This window comes from Salmo salar, chromosome ssa13 (genome assembly GCF_905237065.1).
Source record: "Salmo salar chromosome ssa13, Ssal_v3.1, whole genome shotgun sequence".
In the NCBI taxonomy this organism is placed as follows: domain Eukaryota; kingdom Metazoa; phylum Chordata; class Actinopteri; order Salmoniformes; family Salmonidae; genus Salmo; species Salmo salar.
Genome location: NC_059454.1, coordinates 76635542 through 76654652, shown reverse-complemented (window position 1 = coordinate 76654652; position 19111 = coordinate 76635542). Strand labels below are relative to the sequence as shown.

The 19111-nt window shown below is 43.2% G+C and overlaps 1 pseudogene; it reads right to left on the bottom strand.

The window, feature by feature from the left end:
- Positions 1-3132: 3132 nt before the first annotated feature.
- On the bottom strand, positions 3133-18677 carry LOC106568048 (gem-associated protein 5-like; annotated as a pseudogene).
- Between the last annotated feature and the right edge of the window lie 434 nt (positions 18678-19111).

The following is a 19111-nucleotide window of genomic DNA, read 5'->3' as shown; positions in this document are numbered from 1 at the left end:
GTCCTTTGGGTGGTGGACCATTCTTGATACACACAGGAAACTGTTCTTGACAGGTGCGCCTGGCACCTACTACAGTACCATTCCCAGTTCAAAAGCACTTAAATCTATTGTCTTGCCTATTCACCATCTGAATGGCATACATCCACAATCCATGTCTCAATTATCTCAAGGCTTAAAAATCATTATTTAACCTGTTTCCTCCCCTTCATCTACACTGATTGAAGTGGATTTAACAAGTGACATCAATAAGGGATCATAGCTTTCACCTGGATTCACCTGGTCAGTCTATGAAATGCGAAAGTGATCTTGACTCAGAAAAGGTTGGTGACCGCTGACCAAGAGGAAATAGCAGCCTGCCCGTCTCTGACATCAGAGAGAAGTGCCCCGCCTCACTTCCTCTGGCCACGCCCTGCAACAGCTCTTCTAGTGGCACCCCCCAGTCACCTAACAACCAGCTTACTGTGCCCAGGGTCACGTACAGGGACAGTTGTGTCAGAAGCTGGAAGAGGGCAAGAGCCATTACAGTGGGTTCAGATGAGACACAAGATGCACCACTGTCTACAACAGAGTAGATATTTCCCAAAAAGTCTACAAACGTACATTTGCTGACTATATGGTCAGTATCAGTCAATATCGCTCTCCATCCCATCAACAGAATAATTATGCAAATAAAATAAAATCAAAGTTTATTTGTCACGTGCACAGAATACAACAGGTGTAGAACTTACAGTGAAATGCTTACTAACCAATAGTGCAAAAAAGGTATTAGGTGAACAATAGGTAAGTAAATAAATAAAACAACAGTAAAAAGACAGGCTATATACAGTAGCGAGGCTATAAAAATAGCGAGGCTACATGCAGATACCGGTTAGTCAGGCTGATTGAGGTAGTATGCACATGTAGATATGGTTAAAGTGACTATGCATATATGATGAACAGAGAGTAGCAGTAGCGTAAAAGAGGGGGTGGTGGGTGGCGGGACACAATGCAGATAGCCTGGTTAGCCAATGTGCGGGAACACTGGTTGGTAGGCCCAATTGAGGTAGTATGTACATGAATGTATAGTTCAAATCAAATGTATTTATATAGCCCTTCTTACGTCAGCTGATGCCACAAAGTGCTGTACAGAAACCCAGCCTAAAACCCCAAACAGCAAGCAATGCAGGTGTAGAAGCACGGTGGCTAAGAAAAACTCCCTAGAAAGGCCAAAACCTAGGAAGAAACCTAGAGAAGAACCAGGCTATGAGGGGTGGCCAGTCCTCTTCTGGCATGCCGGGTGGAGATTATAACAGAACATGGCCAAGATGTTAAAATGTTCATAATTGACCAGCATGGACAAATAATAATAATCACAGTAGTTGTCGAGGGTGCAACAGGTCAGCACCTCAGGAGTAAATGTCACTTGGCTTTTCATAGCCGATCATTGAGAGAACCTCTACCGCTTCTGCTGTCTCTAGAGAGTTGAAAACAGCAGGTCTGGGACAGGTAACACATCCGGTGAACAGGTCAGGGTTCCATAGCCGCAGGCAAAACAGTTGAAACTGGAGCAGCAGCACGGCCAGGTGGACTGGGGACAACAAGGAGTCATCATGCCAGGTAGTCCTGAGGCATGGTGCTAGGGCTCAGGTCCTCCAAGTGAAAGAAAGAAAGAAAGAAAGAAAGAAAGAAAGAAAGAAAGAAAGAAAGAAAGAAAGAAAGAAAGAAAGAAAGAAAGAAAGAGAGAAAGAGAGAATTAGAGAGAGCATACTTAAATTCACACAGGACACCGGATAAGACAGGAGAAATACTCCAGATATAACAGACTGACCCTAGCCCCCCGACACATAAACTACTGCAGCATAAATACTAGAGGCTGAGACAGGAGGGGTCAGGAGACACATCCGATGATATCCCCGGACAGGGCCAAACAGGCAGGATATAACCCCACCCACTTTGCCAACGCACAGCCCCCACACCACTAGTGGGATATCTTCAACCACCAACTTACCATCCTGAGACAAGGCCGAGTATAGCCCACAAAGATCTCCGCCACGGCACAACACAAGGGGGGGCGCCAACCTAGACAGGAAGACCACATCAGTGACTCAACCCACTCAAGTGACGCACCCCTCCTAGGGACGGCATGGAAGAGCACCAGTAAGCCAGTGACTCAGCCCCTGTAATAGGGTTAGAGGCAGAGAATCCCAGTGGAGAGAGGGGAACCGGCCAGGCAGAGACAGTAAGGGCGGTTCATTGCTCCAGTGCCTTTCCGTTCACCTTCACACTCCTGGGCCAGACTACACTCAATCATAGGACCTACTGAAGAGATGAGTCTTCAATAAAGACTTCAAGGTTGAGACCGAGTCTGCGTCTCTCACATGGGTAGGCAGACTATTCCATAAAAATGGAGCTCTATAGGAGAAAGCCCTGCCTCCAGCCGTTTGCTTAGAAATTCTAGGGACAATTAGGAGGCCTGCGTCTTGTGACCTTAGCGTACGTTTAGGTATGTACAGCAGGACCAAATCGGAAAGATAGGTAGGAGCAAGCCCATGTAATGCTTTGTAGGTTAGCAGTAAAACCTTGAAATCAGCCCTTGCCTTAAGCTAGCACTGGAGTAATATGATCAAATTTTTTGGTTCTGGTCAGGATTCTAGCAGCCATATTTAGCACTAACTGAAGTGTATTTAGTGCTTTATCCGGGTAGCCGGAAAGTAGAGCATTGCAGTAGTCTAACCTAGAAGTGACAAAAGCATGGATACATTTTTCTGCATCATTTTTGGACAGAACATTTCTGATTTTTGCAATGTTACGTAGATGGAAAAAAGCTGTCCTTGAAACAGTCTTGATATGTTCGTCAAAAGAGAGATCAGGGTCCAGAGTAGTTAAAGTGACTATGCATATATGATAAACAGAGAGTAGCAGCAGCGTAAAAAGAGGGGTTGGGGGGGGGACACAATGCAAATAGTCCGGGTAGCCATTTGATTACCTGTTCAGGAGTCTTAGGGCTTGGGGGTAAAAAATGTTGAGAAGCCTTTTTTGTCCTAGACTTGGCACTACGGTACCGCTTGCCATACGGTAGTAGAGAGAACAGTCTATGACTGGGGTGGCTGGGGTCTTTGATAATTTTTAGGGCCTTCCTCTGACACCGCCTGGTGTAGAGGTCCTGGATGGCAGGCAGCTTAGCCCCAGTGATGTACTGGGCCGTGCACCAGTCAAGTCTCTGTCCACTGACGACATACCTGTCTCATAGGAATGTTAGGTGTCATCTGTGGATTGTCTATTGCTTTCAGTTGTTGGTGAAGAGCTTTGAGTTTCACTGGCTTGCTGGGAGAGACACCAAACTCCCTCTCCCACACAGCCCTCAGGGTAGCCAGGAAGCCATCTTGGCTTCCTGGCTACCGGAAGCAGACCAGGGATGGAAGCAAACCAGGGATGGCTGGAGGAACAGTTCCAAGTCACTACGTCTGTCCCTGTTAGACTCACAGTGAGCAGCTCGATAGTGCAGAAGTGTAACCGATGGGCCTATAGCAGAGGGGGACAGTAGAGATCAAGCATGAAAATCAACACACATATCTCATTGGCCAGTTCAGGGCAACTAACCAATATGCTCTCCTGTGCGATGAGGAGTTGCTGTGCTCCCAGCCAATCCTGTGAGGACTCCACATCTAAGGTAGAGGTCTTTGGCACCTCTAAGGTGGAGTGAATGGGACAGGTCGCTTTCACCAGAGATCTTCGCCAGACTGGCGGGCATCTTCAGTGAGACTGGGTCGTTTTTCTTTGTGATTACCTTGGCAGCGTCGAAGCTGGAGTCCACGGCAAGATAACAGTGTGATACATTTGATTTGATAAATACACAGCTTGTTCCATTAGCATCAAGTCAGCTATTCAGAGGAACCATCTTTTTCTCTACCTGCGTTACACAGTGCACTTTTACACCGACATGCAGTTTTATTAATGAAGATGGGTAAATGTTAGTCTGTCATTTACCATTTAGTAGCAGTAGTCAAGTGGCCGTCTTTCTCCAGCACGGTTGCCCAGGTGGTGTAGAGCCCCTTGAGCACAGGGTCACCTGGCTGCTGCCTAGCCATGGCCAGGGCTATGGCCCCCCATGAGACAGCAGACAAACATGCCACTCACAGCTCAGAGATTCCAATGATCACTCCCATTGATAGGTCAGTCACAGATAATCTAAAATCCTACCACTAAGAAGAAGGGAATTACTCTATTGAATCTTTATACAACACTAACTTTGATATTCTTTATATAATAATTTATGTGTAAAATAATCTGTAGAGCTAAATGACCTGTAGAGCTGGTGGGACTTGAGGTCTATGGCCTCGTAGACCTTGTTGATGGACAGGAGATGCGAGGCAGACTTGAGTAACTGCTTCTGAAGACACAGCTGCTTCACATAGGCATCCACTGTACTCAGCCACACCTGGTAGCAAGCTGAGGGTTTCACAAATACTATTACACCTGCATGCATACATACTGTACAGCACTGTACCACAGAGAAACTCATTACTTTGTCAAGGAGCAAGATAACAACGAATTATACTAATTGCCTAGTTGGTTGCTGAATTGGAAGAGCTTAATATTGTAAATATGCATTCTAAACTGGAATAAATAGGAAAACATTTAGACTTGAAATTAGTGCTCTTTACCCATACGTGCAAGAGAGAGCAGGTGATCACTCAGGTCTCCTTTCCCAGTGGCCACCTGCAGAGCACCTGCGATGTCACCTTTCCACAGTCTCAGTTTTAACAAGTGTGTTTTCATTATGAACGTGCGATAACAATTATATAATACAACATAACATGGCGTCCTCACCCTTCCTCCTGTAACACCCTATAGAGAACAACTCTGTCTGTGAACAGCCCCAATTGGATGTGATCTCCCAGGCCTGGGACATAGTGGGCTGGAGGGGCTGAAGACAGAAAGGGGGGACAAAGACAGGGTCAGAGGTCATACACTGCTCTTTGAGGACATAAAATGATGACCTACCTTATTTATTTGTCTCATGAATCTTATGACGCAGACTTAACTAAAGACAACTCCTTGTTATTTTTTTCTATACTGGCGCCAACATATGAAAATGTTGCCAGTAAACAATAGTTGAGTACTTAGTTGATTGTATAGGTCCTCAAAGGTGTAACGACTGGGCTACATGTCTAATCTTGTGGTATAATCCTGATAGAGTCCCTCAGAGTTCCTGACTGTGGCCAGGTTGAGACAGTCCTGCTGGAGGTCTTCCCTGGGCCGGTGGTCCATGGACATACTGAGGGGCAGCATGGAGCTAGGGTTCCTCATCTTTAGAGACACCTCAAGAAAAAAAGACAGCAAACACTAAAGGGGGTTGCAGTGGATGGAGACTGATCATGCAGACTTATACTTGTCATGATAAGTAAATGAATAGGACTTGTAACTGTGTGTTAGTTGACATAGGGTGCTGAGGTTTTCCTGGTCATGTCACGTGGTCAGGAAAAACTCAGGGCTCTATGAACAATAATGTTCTTGTTGGTTTCTCCACTTTTTTCATTTCTTTCTTCACAGTTAATAAGGATTTCCCTAAATGTTGTACTTTCTCCACCACTGGTCTGTCCATTTAATTACTGGATGAAGAAACTGAAAGGAAATGAGTAGTATGTATGATATGATAATTCTTAAACTTGTATGGCAGCAATTAAAGATGCAATTGAAGATGACTGGATTGAGACAGCCTGAATGTAATGCTGGACTGGACATGGCTACAGTGCTACCTGTCACAGAGGAGATACTAGTGGTCAACTCCACAGTGATGCTCTGTGTTTGTTACCTTTGGGGGGCTTGGGAACTCCTGCTTGGACACGGCCCACTCCTGCACAGTGAAGTAATTTGCTCCCGTCCAGACCTGGTCCAGGTCCACAGGAGACCACTGGACACACTGCAGCCGGCCCCTGTGAGCCCTGTATTTACAAATCCCCTACTCCTTCTGCACATCCCACAACTGAGGATCACATATAGAACAGTAGTTGTGATAGAATAGAAAAATAATATAATACATTGCAACTCAATAGCGGCTGATTGGAATTTGTAGCAGCAAAACCCTATTCCCATCTACAGTATATACAGTTATGTTTATGCATTGGGACTGACTTGTGCTGTACCATCATAACAGACGTGACCAGTCGCCTGTCGTGATGGGGCCTCCAGCCAGGCCGGTCATCTTGGCAGTGTGAACCGCCAGGCTCCAATACACCTCGGTCACCGCAACGGGATTCTCTAGGGGAGTCTCTGAACACAGACAAGAAAAAAAAGAGCACTTTAGAAATTAAAATACTGTGAAATTAACCAGAAATTGTTAACTCATACCAAAAATGTAAAACAGCATATATATCATATACACACGGGACACAAATGGGATACACAGTGTATACAGTGCATTCAGAAAGTATTCAGACCTCTTGACTTTTTCCACATTTTGTTAAGTTACAGCCTTATTCTAAAATGGACTAAATAAAAACATGTTATCATCAATCTACACACAATACCCCATAATGACAAAGCAAAAACAGTTTTTTTTACATTATAAAACTTAAACAGATACCTTATCTACATAATTATTCAGACCCTTTGCTTTAAGACTCAAAATTGAGCTCAGGTGCATCCTGTTTCCATTGATCATCCTTGAGATGTTTCTTGAGATGTTTCTACAATTTAATGTGGTAAATTCAATTGATTGGACATGATTTGGAAAGGCACACACATGTCCATATAAGGTCCCACATTTGACAATGGATGTCAGAGCAGAAACCAAGCCATGAGGTTGAATGGAATTGTCCGTAGAGCTCCGAGACAGGATCGTGTCAAGGCACAGATCTGGGGAAGGGTACTAAAACATTTATGAGGCATTGAAGGTCCCCAAGAACACAGTGGCCTACATCATTCTTAAATGGAAGAAGTTTGGAACCACCAAGACTCTTCCTAGAGCTGGCCGCCTGGCCAAACTGAGCAATCGGGGAGAAGGGACTTGGTCAGGGAGGTGACCAAGAACCCAATGATCACTTTGACAGTGTTCTAGAGTTCCTCTGTGGAGATGGTAGAAAGTTCCAGAAGGACAACCATCTCTGCAGCACTCCACCAATAAGGCCTTTGTGGTAGAGAGGCCAGACGGAAGCCACTCCTCAGTAAAAGGCACATGAAATCCCGCTTGGAGTTTGCAAAACGGCATCTAAAGAGCCTCAAACCATTAGAAACCAGATCCTCTGGTTTGATGAAACCAAGATTGAACCCTTTGGCCTGAATGCCAAGCGTCACGTCTGGAGGAAACCTGGCACAATCCCCATGGTGAAGCATGGGGGTGGCAGCATCATGCTGTGGGAACGTTTTTCAGTGGTAAGGACTGGGAGACTAGTCAGGATTGAGGGAAAGATTAATGAAGCAAAGTACAGAGAGATCCTTGATGAAAACCTACACCAGAGCGCTCAGGACTTCAGACTGGGGTGAAGGTTCACCTTCCAACAGGACAACGATCCTAAGCACACAGCTAAGAGAACGCAGGAGTGGCTTCGGATAAGTCTCTGAATGTCCTTGAGTGGCCCAGCCAGAGCCCGGACTTGAACCTGATCTAACGTCTCTGGAGAGACCTGGAAATAGCTGTGCAACGACACTCCCCATCCAACCTGACAGAGCTTGAGAGGATCTGCAGAGAAGAATGGGAGGAACTCCCCAAATACAGGTGTGCCAAGCTTTAAGCGTCATACCTGTCACGGATTCCTCCGGTACTGTTGCTCATTCCGGGCACCAGCTCCGGAGTCTACGTCACCGGCCTCTAGGTGTCACTGAACTGTTTTATTACGGACACATGGTTCCCGTTCTCCCTGATTAGTAATTGTATATATGTGCCCTCTGTTCACCATTGTTTGGTTGGTTATTGATCCCATGTCCGTTGGTCTTGTGAGTACCTGTGCTTTGTTGTTTTGGCTTTCGTGCTGCGTGTATTGTGTACTCATTATTACGGGTCTCGTCCCGTGTAGTATTGTGCAATTGTTATTGCGGGTCTCCTCCCGTGCATTGTTTACAGGTCTCGTCCTGTGCATTATTATTACGGGTCTCGTCCCGTGTATTTATTAGAGGTTTAACCTCGCTCTTTTGTTTGGATTTACATCCCTGTGTTTTGTATACATGTTTGTTTTGGGCTTCGTCCCCGTGCCTTTCAAGGCTTGTTGTATTTTTGGGTAGAGTATTAAAACCCCCTATTACGTATTCCTGTGCCTGTCTCCAATCATTTATACAATGTGACAATACCACAAAAACTCAAGACTGTAATCGTTGCCAAAGGTGCTTCAACAAAGTACTGAGTAAAGGGTCTGAATACTTATGTAAATGTGATATTTCAGGTTTGTATTTTTTATACATTTGCTTTCTCATTATGGGGTATTGTGTGTAGATTGATGAGGGGGAAAACAATTTAATCTATATTAGAATACAGCTGTAACATAACAAAATGTGGAAAAAGTCAAGGGGTCTGAATACTTTCTGAATGCACTGTATATGGTAGATGTAAAACTAAAGGTCTAAGAACAACAACATTGACGTATACGCTGACTCTGTGAGCGAGTTTATTTGCAAGTGCATCGGTGATGTTGTACCCACTGTGACGATTAAAACCTTCCCGAACCAGAAACCGTGGATTGATGGCAGCATTCGAGCGAAACTCAAAGAGCGAATATCCACTTTTAATCATGGCAAGGTGACTGGAAACATGACCGAATAAGAACAGTGCCGCTATTCCCTCAGCAAAGGCAATCAAACAAGCAAAGCATCAGTATACAGTCGTGGCCAAAGGTTTTGAGAATGACACAAATATTAATTTTCACAAAGTCTGCTGCCTCAGTTTGTATGATGGCAATTTCCATATACTCCAGAATGTTATGATGAGTGATCAGATGAATTGCAATTAATTGCAAAGTCCCTCTTTGCCATGCAAATGAACTGAATCCCCAAAAAACATTTCCACTGCATTTCAGCCCTGCCACAAAAGGACCAGCTGACATCATGTCAGTGATTCTCTCGTTAACACAGGTGTGAGTGTTGACAAGGACAAGGCTGGAGATCACTCTGTCATGCTGATTGAGTTCGAATAACAGACTGGAAGCTTCAAAAGGAGGGTGGTGCTTGGAATCATTGTTCTTCCTCTGTCAGCCAGGGTTACCTGCAAGCAAACACGTGCCGTCATCATTGCTTTGCACAAAAAGGGCTTACAGGCAAGGATATTGCTGCCAGTAAGATTGCACCTAAATCAACCATTTATCGGATCATCAAGAACTTCAAGGAGAGCGGTTTAATTGTTGTGAAGAAGGCTTCAGGGCGCCCAAGAAAGTCTAGCAAGTGCCAGGACCGTCTCCTAAAGTTGATTCAGCTGTGGGATCGGGGCACCACCAGTACAGAGCTTGCTCGGGAATGGCAGCAGGCAGGTGTGAGTGCATCTGCACGCACAGTGAGGCAAAGACTTTTGGAGGATGGCCTGGTGTCAAGAAGGGCAGCAAAGAAGCCACTTCTCTCTAGGAAAAATATCAGAGACAGACTGATATTCTGCAAAAGGTACAGGGATTGGACTGCTAAGGACTGGGGTAAAGTCATTTTCTCCGATGAATCCCCTTTCCGATTGTTTAGGGCATCTGGAAAAAAGCTTGTCCGGAGAAGGCAAGGTGAGCGCTACCATCAGTCCTGTGTCATGCCAACAGTAAAGCATCCTGAGATAATTCATGTGTGGGGTTGCTTCTCAGCCAAGGGAGTGGGCTCACTCACAATTTTACCTAAGAACACAGCCATGAATAAAGAATGGTACCAACACATCCTCCGAGAGCAACTTCTCCCAACCATCCAGGAACAGGTTGGTGATGAACAATGCCTTTTCCAGCATGATGGAGCACCTTGCCATAAGGCAAAAGTGATAAGTGGCTCGGGGAACAAAACATAGATATTTGGGTCCATGGCCAGGAAACTCCCCAGACCTTAATCCCATTGAGAACTTGTGGTCAATCCTCAAGAGGCGGGTGGACAAACAAAACCCCACAAATTCTGACAAACCCCAAGCATTGATTATGCAAGAATGGGCTGCCATCAGTCAGGATGTGGCCCAGAAGTTAATTAACAGCATGCCAGGGCGGATTGCAGAGGTCTTGAAAAAGAAGGGTCAACACTGCAAATATTGACTCTTTGCATCAACTTCATGTAATTGTCAATTAAAGCCTTTGACACTTATAATTATACTTCAGTATTCCATAGTAACATCTGACAAAAATATCTAAAGACACTGAAGCAGCAAACTTTGTGGAAATTAATACAGTGGGGCAAAAAAGTATTTAGTCAGCCACCAATTGTGCAAGTTCTCCCACTTAAAAAGATGAGTGAGGCCTGGGAAAAAAAAATTGTGAAGACTTACAGAAAACGTTTGACCTGTGTCATTGCCAACAAAGGGTATATTACAAAGTATTGAGATAAACTTTTGTTATGAACAAATACTTATTTTCCACCATAATTTGCAAATAAATTCAAAAAAAATCTACAATGTGATTTTTCTGGATTTTTTTTCTCATTTTGTCTGTCATAGTTGACGTGTACCTATGATGGAAATTACAGGCCTCTCTCATCTTTTTAAGTGGGAGAACTTGCACAATTGGTGGCTGACTAAATACTTTTTTACCCCACTGTATTTGTGTCATTCTCAAAACTTTTGGCCACGACTGTAGAGACAAAGTAGAGTCACAATTCAACCGCTCAAACACGAGACGTATGTGGCAGGGTCTACAGTCAATCACAGATTACAAAAACAAAACCAGCCCCGTCGCGGACATCAACGTCTTGCTCTCAGACAAATTAAACAACTGCTTTGCTCGCTTTGAGGACAATACACTGACACGACCCGCTTCCAAAGCCTGTGGGCTCTCCTTCACCGTGGCCAACGTGAGTAAAACATTTAAACATGTTAACCCTCGCAAGGCTGCCGGCCCAGACGGTATCCCAAGCCACGTCCTCAGAGCATGCGCAGACCAGCTGGCTGGTGTGTTTACGGACATATTCAATCAATCCCTATGCCAGTCTGCCGTGCCCACATGCTTCAAGATGGCCACCATTGTTAATGTTCCCAAGAAAGCTAAGGTAACTGAACTAAATGACTATTGCCCCGTAGCACTCCTGTCATCATGAAGTGCTTTGAGAGACTAGCCAAGGATCATATCACCTCCACCCTACCTGATACCCTAGACCCACTCCAATTTGCTTATCGCCCCAATATGTCCACAGACAACGCAATCGCCATCCCACTGCACACTGCTCTGATTGTAGAATAATAGTGAAGACATCAAAACAATGAATTAACAAATATGGAATCATGTAGTAACTAAAAAGTGTTAAACAAATCAAAATATATTTGATATTTGAGATTCTTCAAAGTAGCCACCCTTTGCCTTGATGACAGCATTAGACACTCTTGGCATTCTCTCAACCAGATTCACCTGGAATGCTTTTCCAACAGTCTTGAAGGAGTTTCCACATATACTGAGAACTTGTTTGCTGCTTTTCCTTCACTCTGCGGTCCAACTCATTCCAAATAATCTCAAATGGGTTGAGGTAGTGTGATTCTGGGGGCCAGGTCATCTGATGCAGCACTCCATCACTCTCCTTCTTGGTCAAATAGCCCTTACACAGCCTGGAGGTGTGTTGGGTCACTGTCCTGTTGAAAAACAAATGATAGTCCCACTAAGGGCAAACCAGATGGGATGACGTATTGCTGCGAGTGCTGTGGTAGCCATGCTGGTTAAGTGTGCCTTGAATTCTAAATAAATCACAGACAGTGTCAGCAGCAAAGCACATGCGGAGATCATCCGTTCACCTACTCTGCTTCTTACAAAGACATGGCAGTTGGAACCAAAAATCATAAATTTGGACTCATCAGAACATAGGATAGATTTTCATCGGTCTAATGTCCATTGCTCTTGTTTCTTGGCCCAAGCAGGTCTATTCTTAATGTTGATGTCCTTTAGTAGTAGTTACTTTTCAGTAATTTGACCATGGCCTGATTCACGCAGTCTCCTCATAGTTGATGTTGAGATGTGTCTGTTACTTGGACTCTGTGAAGCATTGATTTGGGATGAAATTTCTGAGGTTAGTAGATTTATAATGAACTTATCCTCTGCAGCAGAGGTAATTCTGGGTCCATTTCCTATGGCGGTCCTCATGAGAGCCAGTTTCATCATAGCACTTCATGTTTTTTGCGACTGCAATTGAAGAAACTTCTTGAAATTGTCCGCATTGAGCGCATTGACTGACCTTCATGTCTTAATGTAATGATGGACTGTCATTTCTCTTTGCTTATTTGAGCTGTTCTTGACATAATATGGACTTGGTCTTTAACCAAATAGGGCTGTCTTCTGTATACCACCCCTACCTTGTCACGACACAACTGATTGGCTCAAACACTTTAAGAAGAAAATAAATTCCACAAATGAACATTTAACAAGGCACACCTTTTAATTGAAATGCATTCCATGTGACTACTTCCTGAAGCTGGTTGAGAGAATGTCAAGATTGTGCAAAGCTGTCATCAAGGCAAAGGGTGGCTACAAATCAAAATATATTTTGATTTGTTTAACACTTTTTTGGTTACTACATGATTCCATATGTGTTGTTTCATATTTTGAAGTCTTCACTATTATTCTACAATGTAGAATAGTAAAAATAAAGAAAAACCCTTGAATGAGTAGGTGTGTCCCCCTTTTTGCCCTAGGAACAGATTCAATTTGTCAGGGCATTAACCCAACAAGGTGTCGAAAAAAACATTACACGTGCTGACTCCAATGTGTTCCACAGTTGTGTCAAGTTGGGTGGATGTCCTTTGGGTTGTGGACCCTTTTTGATACACAGGGAAAACTGTTGAGCGTTAAAAACCCAGCAGCGTTGTAGTTCTTGACACAAACTGGTGTGCCTGGCACCTACTACCCTACCCTGTTCAAAAGCACTTATTAAATCTTTTGTCTTGTCCATTCACCCTCTGAATGGCACACATACACAATCAATGGCTCAAATGTCTCAAGGCTTAAAGATCCTTCTTAAAAATCTATTTCCCGTCATCTACACTGATTGAAGTGGATTTAACAAGTGACAATAAGGGATCATAGCTTTCACCTGATCAGTCTATGTCATGGAAATAGCAGGTGTTCGTAATGTTTCATACACTCAGTGTATATCTTCCAAGACCATTAGTTTTACGTTGCTACCTTTCCAAATGGAGCCCTCTGCTGGCTCACTGCTGCCTCTGCACCCCATTTACCCTCTGCATCAGACCTTGAGATGTCCACTCTTGTCTTTAACACAGATCATACAACATATCAACAGGAGATTTAAACACTCTGATCTTAAAATATGATTCGGCACCAGCATACACACCTGGGGAACTCCCCTCACCTATGACAGTGCGGAGGTCGTGGACCTAGACTACAGTGTTGCTGGATCCAGAGGCCAGGAGGTGCTGCAGCTTGGGCAGGGAGCTGTGGTCAAGATGCCAGCGCAGCACGTTGATGATCTTATGGTGCTGCTGGATGGTACACAGCAGCTTGAGAATCGGACCTGGTACACCTCTATGGACCTGAGAGAGAAAAAAACAGGAATTATAGTTGCCCCAATATAATCTTAAGCACTTTGAGACCTAGTTAAAATGGATACATAAATAAAATGACCACATTCAAATCACTTTTTCCCAAAGTGCATTTAAACTTCGTAATACATTTTACAGTAAAACCTTCAGTACAGCTACAGTCTCATTTTAGACAGGCACTCATCAATCATTTTAGATGACAGTTGCCTCTAGTTAATTCTCCAGGCCTATACACAGTTTAAGGGAATGACGACTCACCCGTCCTCATTGCCAATGGCCACAACTTTACCATCTGGTTTCCAGCTGAGATCTGTTTGGGGTGACAGCTTGTGCTGCATAAAATAGAACATGACCTTCAAAATGTATTCAAATTAACACCATTATATTCAATTGCACATCGCCACATGCAGTGACTGGGTAAAATACTTAGGGAGTTATGTAGAGGGTCCTGCTGAAAAGGAATAGATAAATACATAAATGTAGAGAACCTCTGCGTCTCACCATGATGCTGTTGGTGTACTTGATGACCCTGTCAATGTCTGTGGACTCTCCTGTCAGTTTCCAGGGGTTATGCTGTAGGATGAGGCCCTCTCCAGCACCGCTATACAGGCTGTAGGACAGCCTGTATAGCTCCGCCAGGAGATTACACACTGACTGTTACACAATGTTTTAGCACCATGTTGTCTCTCTTATTCACGCACACGCACACACACACACACACACACACACACACACACACACACACACACACACACACACACACACACACACACACACACACACACACACACACACACACACACACACACACACACACACTTGCAAAGTCATACAGACCATCATACTCATCCAGCGTATATTATGGTAAAGTCTGACACAACACTAATCAGTCAACGATAACCCTCAAGAGGTCACATCTCAATCTCAATGTCCACATGCCACTCTGGGCCACCAGCAGGAGGAGGAGCCACGCCAGCAAAAAGTATCTAAACAAATTAACATGGTCTTTGTTGGTTTAGAAACCATCAGCAGATCCTTCACACAGCAGCAATTATGTTTACTGTTTCAAAAGGCGGAATGACGGATATGGTAATCAAAATGTCATCTGCCGGAAGCTGGTAAAATTAACTTTCCACCATCTTGATTTCCCAGTGAATGGCTCAGGGAGAGAGGTAAGCGTTTTCTCAACTCAATTATGGAGTATATTACAAAAGCGTCAAGAGATGTTTTCTGCTGACTCATGGCTTTGGCACAACGCCCACTCGCAGAAGTTGCTGGGTCAGAGAGTGCTCAGCATACAGTACACACACTTAGATAGACTTAAGAGCTTACCAATTGACAGAGGGGTGACTGGGGGTTCCCAGGCTAATGTGTACACAGCCTTTTTGTGATAAGTGCTAGATACCTGAGGAGGCCTGGGAACAACACAATAAAGACCATTCATTAATGTCATAATAGATATGAAATGTAATTATCTTGGTGGGAAATTATGATAATCACTAACAGTTTGAATTTGATTAAACCGCCGCTATACAGTATCTCAGATATAAATAGATTTATAAATATAGCAGCCTGGTCTCATAGACTAGACGTAACATAGTAAACGTAAAGTAAATGAAAATCTGGACCTCTCAAATTTGTATGGTAGGTTACGTTTGGTATGGCTACATAAGACAGAAGGTTTCTTAAGGGAAAAAAAGGCTCAAACTAAAGTTGGGTGGTTGGTTGAGAAGGATGGATGGATGGTTGGGCCTATAACGCATAATGCAAACGTTTAGCAACCCAAAGGTTGTGTGTTCAAAAATCATCACAAACAGCATTTTTACAGATTTTGCAACTACTTACTCCATTTTAGCTACTTAGCTAACCCTTCCCCTATAATACAGTTCCTAACCCTAACCTTAACCCCTAGTAGGCTTGGGTGGTATCCAGATTGTAATGCTTTCATACCAACCTTGTACATCCCGGGATATTCATTAATACCGGCACTGAACACAAGGGGTGCTATTTTCAAACCCCACTGAGTCTCTGAGATTCGAGGTTACCAATGCTAACAAGTACATGTAAAATCCCATATCGAATGCTAAGTAAATGCTAACGAGTATTGCAAGAATTGTATACAGTCTCTGACCTAAACTATTTGCAGGACAGAAATCCCAGCTCATAAACCTATACAAGTAACAAAAAAAATGCTACTCACAGTTTGCTGCACGCACAAAACAAATATTAGACAGCAAAGCTCTTGATCCAGGAGGGAAGTCTCTGCTGTTACCAAGCAAAGCTTGATTTTGCAAGAAGCTAAGCACTTGGCTAGAGAGCTAACTAGCTACTAAATTAGCAAACCAAATGCACAACTGCAGAGCATTTAGCACATTTTAGACAGTTAAGTTAATAGTTATAAAATATCTAGCTGGCAAACATTTTGTTGTGAATTCCATATCGTAACTAGATCACCTGGCTGCACAACAGTGAGTGACTCACAAAGCTCTGGTCTCTCATCGTTGTGTGCTTGTAAACAAACACCATGTAATAATAAAACTTGACAGGTGAAATGAAGAACACAATCTTCTGTATCTCCTAACGTATTGTACAAGTTTATTACAGGTATTTACTTAAAAAGTAGCTACAAATATTAAAATGTATAAAAAAAAACTTTAAATAAATAGTTTCAACGGTATTGAAGAACCGTCCCTGCAGCAATTTCCAAATACCCCGGTATACGGTATATACGGTATACACCCCAAGCCTAACCCATAGCCTAGCTAACGTAAGCCACCTTGCTAACGTTAGCATTAGCCACCTCGCTAACATTATCCACAACAAATTGGAATTTGCAACATATCATAGGTTTAATTCATTCATAAGATATTCTACGAATTGCAATTCTTAAAATTTTGTACAGATGTTTGACATCCACAAATTAATACATGCCATACAAAATGTAACATACACTAATTTCATTGTCCCGGATTTACGTTTACTATTTTACACAGATGCGCTAGCAATCTTCACGTTTACCATAAACCAGTAGACAATAACTGATATCAATATGCCCTAAGAGTCTCTTACCGCTGTGGCTTTGGACTTGAAGCCCTGCCAGAAGGTCTTGGTATCGTACTTGTTCTGGATGGAGAGGCTGCTCCACAAACAGATCATGCAGTCTCCCACCCCCAGGGCCAGGCAGCCCCACAGGAGAGAAGATCAGGGGGTAAGGGTGGGCAGGGTCCAGCAGAATTCCAACGACGACAGGTCCCAGCATTTTATCTGGAATAATGATGAGAAGCAAATTGAGTGAGAAAATCTTAACAACATGGATGCTGTAGTCACTTCTGCATAAAGGGACACTAAGTACTTTTCATAGACTGCATGTTTGATTGACCACTTTTGACTTCTCAAAAACTCACACAATACTCAAAGTGTCACTGTTGTCAAAAGAGACATTCAGTAAATTGCTTTAAAGCTGCATCGAGTGGGTTTAACCTTCTCTCACCTCTCTGTCCATGTAGGTATTTAGAAGGAGCTCTTTGTTGTCCTGAACACACACTGAGCTCATGTTGAACACGATTCTAATGTGGTTCTGGCCCTCTGAGGACGCTCCCAACAGGCTCCACTTCTGTTTGCCTCCCCTGGTGAGGTCCCACATGATCAGCTCACCCCTACACACACAGGGGGAAGTTAGTACAAAATGACTGCTCAAAATACTAAGTATTGGCAAGTTGCAGACTAAATCATATTTATAATGATTAATGGTACTATCCTCAATTATGTTTTCATAGTTCATACCCAAAGCAGCTTGACACGACTTGTGATGGCTTCCCCTTGGGCTAGTGCACAGTGAGCCAGATTCTCTCCTTGACCGCCGGATTCACCTCTGTCCCTCTTCTCTTCAGGAATGGCAGCTTCATGGTCATCACACCTGACAGAGGAGGGGGACATAATCATCTTTAACTCCAAGAGATGGGACCGTCTTAGAGAGCAGACTGCACCAACTCTCAATAGTTGTATGATAACCATAAAAAGCTATGGAGGATGCAGGTTGATAATTCAGTTAGGTTGTTGTCTCACCTTTGCCCTTCAGCGTGCTCCAGATTATCCTTGTCTGGTCCTTGCTCCTGGATGCAAGATAACACCCCTTCTCTGTGCCCTCTGTTACCACATTGGTTGTTTCTGAAAATATAATTTGTCAATCAAAGGGGTAAAATGTCTTCTGTTAACCAGATCTGATGACTACAAATACTGTAGATAGTCTTCTCAGCATGCCATTTGTCACTGACTGAATACATTCTGTACATTCTAACCTCGGTGTTGTTGTTGGGCATGCTGTAAAGCACCTCTTCATTGGGCAGTGGGGCCCAGGCCAGGTTGTGGATCTCATCGTCATGGCTACGGAGATGATGCACTACCTCACCCTTCTTACTGATGTCAATCAGCACAATCATGCATTCTTTGTACCTAAGAGAGAGAGAGAGATTGAGATACATAGCCATCTGGAATGCTTTCCTGAGAAGTCATTTGTCCCTGGTATTTGCAATGTGTGATGGATGCATTTGAATGGATTCTGTAAAGTACACTTCTCAGCATGAGCAATTATTGTAGCTCAGTTGGTAGAGCATGGTGCATGTAATGTCAAGGTAGTGGGGTTGATTCCCCAGACCACCCATTTGTAAATTGTATGCACGCTTGACCAAGTCTCTTTAGATAAAAGTGTCTGCTAAATTGCATATATTATTGTACATGCATGCACCACTTTTGTGGAAGTATGAAAGTGGTCGACATTCAGAATCTTGATGAACATACAATAAATCAAAATCTATTCACATTCACGTCTAGCGAATTCAAGTGCAGCTTTCCTTCTGCATAATAAACAGTAAGAAAGCGGTATGATTGACCAAATTGTCGTAAAAAGTACGAAACCTGAGAAGTGTTAAACTATATCAGTTTGCTTGTATAACAAACTATTTTTAATCATTTGATTCATTATTTTTAGTTCATATGGTTAGCTAATTCTGTATGTCCTATCAGATAATATTTTTATATAAATATGATCAGGGGCGTAACTTTCACTGGGGACAGGGGGGAAATGTCCCCCCCACATTCTGAAATTGCATTTTTGTTCACCACAGTTTTATCATTGGAATGTGATACAAAACGATGCAACAGTGTGCTTTAGGACCATGCGGACACATCTGAGCGGTCGGGTAGGTTGTTTGGAGTTTTTATCTGACTGGAGAAAAAATGTATTTCTAAAAACAAAGTTGTGTCCCTGAATATTATGCATTTTAACAATAAAATGAGACAAGACCACAGATTAAAGGAGAAAGGAAAACATTACTAAAGAGAGGAACATGGAGGAGGAAGACCAGAGGTTGTGGATGATGTACAGTATATAAATCAGGGATGTGTTTCTTTTTGCAATTTGAGAATATTTCTGGGAAAAAATTCTGAAGCTGAATCAATTTCCTGATAATGTTAGCCTACTGTTACACCAAAAACACA